At 38.7% G+C, this 5,603-nt stretch overlaps 1 pseudogene; it reads right to left on the reverse strand.

Annotated features, from left to right (window-relative positions):
* Positions 1–4,000: 4,000 nt before the first annotated feature.
* On the reverse strand, positions 4,001–4,604 carry LOC103742638 (annotated as a pseudogene).
* Between the last annotated feature and the right edge of the window lie 999 nt (positions 4,605–5,603).

The raw sequence follows: 5,603 nt of genomic DNA on the forward strand, positions 1-5,603 counted from the left end.
ATGGGAGGACGCCAAAGGGGGAGGGGGAAGGGGGTATAAGGATTTTCAAAGTATGAAAAATACAAAAATCCACTAAAAATTTTTAAGAAAATAATTTGTGGTTGTGAACATCCTCCACCCTAAACTCAGGAAATACTAATACATGAAATTTCTGAATCCAAGTACCTGGACTCTCCTTTCTGTCTAAATGAGTCCATGAACCCCATGGAATTTTATTTTTTATCTGATGTCAGAGAGTTATGGAGCTAAAGTATGAAAAATACAAAAATCCACTAAAAATTTTTAAGAAAATAATTTGTGGTTGTGAACATCCTCCACCCTAAACTCAGGAAATACTAATACATGAAATTTCTGAATCCAAGTACCTGGACTCTCCTTTCTGTCTAAATGAGTCCATGAACCCCATGGAATTTTATTTTTTATCTGATGTCAGAGAGTTATGGAGCTCTATGTTTCTAAGTTTGGTGTGATTTGTGATGCTGACCAGAAGATTCTTGGCTCTACCAGTGTCATGGAAATGACTGTCCACAAATTCCCTGCTGATCTTCAGAGAACGCCCTGGGTTTTGGAGTAAGAAGTGCACACCTGAAACTGCCCAGTGCCCCAGATTCCTGTGTGTTTCGGGATCTTTGTCATAGGCATGGATGTGCAGTAGATCGCAACCATGGCACGTTAGTCACCATAGTAAAGTTTATAAAATAGACCTTTGAACCCATGATGGTTAGAAATTAAAGACCTCAAGCTATGTGCAATAAATAGTAAATAAAGTTGCACTGAATGACAGAAAAGGAGCATATTTCTGAAAAACCGTCAAGCAACTAATTTAAATTTTATACGTAGATCCACACCACACACATGCACATGGAGTCTCACCACCACCAGTCAAAGCATGTGCACAGACACATGGGACTGTAGAGAAGATCAAAGAGAAAGAGAATACGAGATAAGGATTCTGTGATATTAACTAATATTTTTACCCTTTTTTGAATGATTTTATTTTAGGTTTTGCTTGTGTGTGAGGGAATGAGTGCATGTGCACATGCTTGTGAGTGCAGATGCCCCTAAGACCACAGGATTCCCTGGAGCTGGAGTTATGGGTAGTGTGAGGCACCTGATGAGGGTGCTAGGAACCCAACTTAGGTACCCAGTTTTAACCACTAAGCTTTGTCTCCAGCCCCTTCATCAGTTTTTATTAACGAAGGTATTCACTGTGTTACATATGCTTGCCTATAGAAAAATTGACAGTTGTGACTTAAAATAGAATTTTATGTGGCTTATTTAGTGACTAGGAGCAGTCCATTTGTATTTTACAAAAGAATAGTAGGAAGTAAAAGGAAATGCAAGGTCTCTATGAGACACAAACAGAGCACTTCAGTTTCTTGTTGTTCTCCAAACAATGTTTTCTGAACAACTGTTCAACATTTTCATAGCGAAACTATGGATAACCCATAAAGACAAAATTAAGCTTTTATATGAAGGGAGAATTCAAATAAGAACTTATTCTGTATCAAACTAAAATCTAAACATCTTCATGTACATTAAGATTAATGATGCAAGTTTTTGTAATCTTTTTGGGATGTGCCACTAGTTATCTTTTAATCATCACATGTACTGTGATTTAATATTCTTATGTGTCAAATTAAGGAACTGAAATAGGTAAGTACATCAAATCCACTTATTAACAGAAATATATCATTATTTAAAGGGTATCTGAACCTGTTTCCTGTTCTTCTTACTCAAATACATGACATACCTCACTAAAACTGCCTAATCTTTCACACAGTCCACAGCTAAGGACGTTGGATATTTTTAAGGTATTTCTTAGCTATTCTTGTTTCATGTTTTGGGAACTCTCTGTTTAGTTCCTTGCCAAACGTCAATGCCAATGAAGCTTAATTGAGTTGCTTGTTCTTTTGATGTTTAGTTTTTTCAATTCTTTGTATATTCTGGACAGGAACCCTGTGTCAGATCTACAGCTGGTAAAGATTTTTTCCCATTCTGATTGTTTCCTCTTCAAGCTCTTCACTTGAATGATGGTGTCCTTTGCTGTTTATCACCACACCCATAGATTAGTGCATCTCTCCACACTCGTCTGCAGAAGATGGTGATTAACAGAGACACACAACTTGTCAACTTGTCCAGAATAAGAGACTGCAGAGTGCTCGGCCTTAAATGTGATAGCTGTATCGCACCCTCTCCTCCCAAGGCTCACAGTTTAGTTATGGAAAAGGGGTTACAAAGGATCAAAGAACTAGAGATGGTGATTGAGTCCAAGGAAACGATGTTCAACAGACATCAGGGCTGTTGCACATATGAACTCACAGCAATTGTGACAGCATCCATAACACCTATGTAAGCTCAAGCAAGAAAGAAATCACAGCCTAGGGGAGTGGACAAGCCCCAGCCCTAGCTGAGGAATTATTGTCAACTTTTTGTTACTTAGAGAGGAACACTCAGTTTTCTTTAGAGCTGTAACACTGTGTTGGTTGACCAGGCTTCATAGGCTGGGCGCATACAAAAGAACATTTGAGGACACAAATTATAGTCAATAGGCTTAAAATTAATAATAATAGTGGGGTTAGAGAGATGGCTCAGTGGTTAAGAATACTTGCTGTTCTCCCAGGGAACATATTTCAATTTCCATCATGCACCTGGGAGCTTATAATCATGTTAGGCTAGGGTATCAAGGTTTGTATTTCTAGTGGATAGATACAACTCAGTTGATGGTAGTAAGGATTATCCATAGTCTTATATATAGAGAAATTTAATTTTTATATGTCTTTTTGAGACGAGGTCTCCCTATAGCCCCAGCTGTCCTGGAACTCACGATGTAGACCAGGCTGGCCTTGAACTCACAGACATCCACCTGACTCTGACTCCCTAGTGCTGGGATTAAAGGTGTGTGCCACCAAGCCCGTCAATAAATAAAATATTTTTTTAAAATAATAATAGGCAAAGTCAAGTTGGAGCAGGAAACAGTAGGTGGGGTGGAGAGAGGGGATTTAATACACAAAATACAGTTTGAAATTCTCAAAGAATAAATACAAATATTTTAAAATCATGCAGTAACAGGCTGGAGGGACAGCTCAGCCATTAAAGGCTCAGGCTAACAACAACAAAAATAAATAAATAAATAAATAATAAATAAATAAATAAAAATAGATAAAATCGTGCAGTAAAAGAAACTAGTAACAAAAGCAAAGTAAGCTATAATTCATTAGGAAAGCAATAGAGAGATGTCTGTAATGCCTCAACTTCAAGTTATTACCTGACAATCCCATAAACATTACAGAGACTGGAGGTTTTCTGTCATTCATTCAAAAATTAAGAATTTATAGCAAAACCTTCACCTTAGAAAACACCATGTCTTATATCTTCATAACCGTCTTCAAATCACTAAACTTTCTATTATTCAATGGCAGAGAATAAACTGGTTAGGGCAATCTTTCTCCAAATTCTTTTCATAGAAGTGGCCAGTTTCTCAGAATGTTAAGTAGTGAAGGGATTAGATACTTGATGTGTTATCAAAATGCACTTCTCTAAAGCTTCATTAGTATTGTCATTGACAGCACAGAACAGAAGGGTACTACAGCCTCTAATTTTCATTTTCAGTAGACATGCATTAAATCCCTGAGAATTATCAATAAGGTCATATATCTTTTGAGAATTGATGTAGTCAAATGAAGTTGAACATGAGAATTAGTGAATTCATTTATTTGTCTTGTGTGTAGTGTGTGTTTTTATATTAAACATCTGGTGGGTCACTTTGCCATAGATCCTGAACTCATAAGCCTTGACAATGCACAGGCTGCCAGTAAGCCAGAAAACCATGCTGCAAGTAAACATATGCTCTGTGTAAGGAGAAATTCATGGCAAGATTGAATGTGTAATGGAAATCATCTCAGAATTATACATATAGGATCTTGAACTCAAGTGGTTGGTGATGAGGTTGAGGTGATCTGGGGAGATCTATTCCTGGAATAATTAAGGATGTGGGAGCTCAATCTTTCTTCTTAGTTGCTTGTTCCTCCCCAGCACCTTTATCTTTCTTCTCATCCTCTTCAGATTCTTTGTTTTCTTCTCCTTCTTAGCATTTACCTCCTTCCTCCTCTTCTGCATCTTCACATTCATCCTTGGCAGCTCCCCCCCTCCCCGCTCAGCTCCCTCCTCCTACTCCCCTCCTCTTCCTCCTCCTTGTCTTCTGCCCCACCTTCAGAGGAGAGCTCATCCTTGGCCTCCTCAGTTTTGGCAGCCTCGATGGTCTCCTCCACGTCGATCTCCTCTTCTAGGACATGACTGATGTAGTATGTAGGGAAGGAGCCGGCAGACATCAGATAGGAGCTGCTCTGAAGGTCACCGTAGGCAGATCTGCAGAAGACCTGGGAACTGTGAGCGTAGTCACAAGTTATACTGTCCACGCTGGTGAAACTGAGCCTGGTCTTACCTTCCAAGAGTTTCCTGTAAGCTGCGATCTCAATATCCAAGGCCATCTTCACACTGAGATCTTGGTATTCCTTTAGCTACCTGGCCATTTCTCTCTTTGTGCTTCTCATTTCGTTCTCTAATTTGTTGATTGTGTCCTGCAATGCACTGATGTCCGGATTCTGTATACAAAATCATTCTAGGGAGGTTTGAGTAATTAAATGAAAATTTCAGAACAATCCCTGGGCAATTACCTATGAGATACTGGATAAGGAGACCTTGGTGCTCTCCAAAACAATAGAGGTTATTGCCTTTACCCTTTGTTACCCACCCAAACATCATAGTAAGACTCTATTGTGGAAGAAAACACAGGGTTTGGCTTCGGGATATAGAGACAGCAACCACAAACCACTCACGAATTTTCCTCCCTTCCGGCTAGGTTTCACAGTAGCTGAAGGTGTTAATGCAGGTTACAGGGAGAGAAAAGACAACAATGGTCTTAACTAGTGCTGGACCCTGTGTGCCACATTACTGGCTTGCCAAGCAAATGAGCCTGCTGACACAATAGTGGAACGGTTTTATGGGGCAAAAAATCAATTTGTGATTGGATATGAGGCATGCTACATATGAGGGAATTTTATGCCATGTACTATAATCCTGGTCAAAGTCCATGGCTATGGCGGTCATGAACCCAGTTCAGCAGTTACTTACAGAAGACCTCCACAATATCAATCCAGCCATGCACATATAGGCTGAACTAACTGGAATTAGCTGATTTTCAAAATAATGAAGGAAGTAAATACAAATTTGTGTTTGAGGGGGATGATGGCGGGATATGGGAGGAGTTGGAGGGGGGACATGCAGGAATAATTATGATCATTTCCTTATATACATATGAAGTTCTCAAATCCAAAGAAAATTTTTTAAATGAGGAAAAAAAAAGAAAAGAAAAACAGAGCCTAGACAGAAAAAAATTCAATGGACTCTCAAAGACACTGAAGAGCCTCTAAATCCTACAGTACCAAATAATACGTCATGATTTAATGTTAATTTAAATTTATTTTAATTTTATTTTTTTATGTATATGAGTGTACCGATTGCATGTATGCAAGTGTACCTATGTTGTGCAATATCCATGCATCAGATCCCCTAGAATTGGAGTTGTTGATGGTTATTAACTG

The sequence above is a fragment of the Nannospalax galili genome, unplaced genomic scaffold (genome assembly GCF_000622305.1).
Source record: "Nannospalax galili isolate Female #2095 unplaced genomic scaffold, S.galili_v1.0 scaffold1122, whole genome shotgun sequence".
NCBI lineage: Eukaryota > Metazoa > Chordata > Mammalia > Rodentia > Spalacidae > Nannospalax > Nannospalax galili.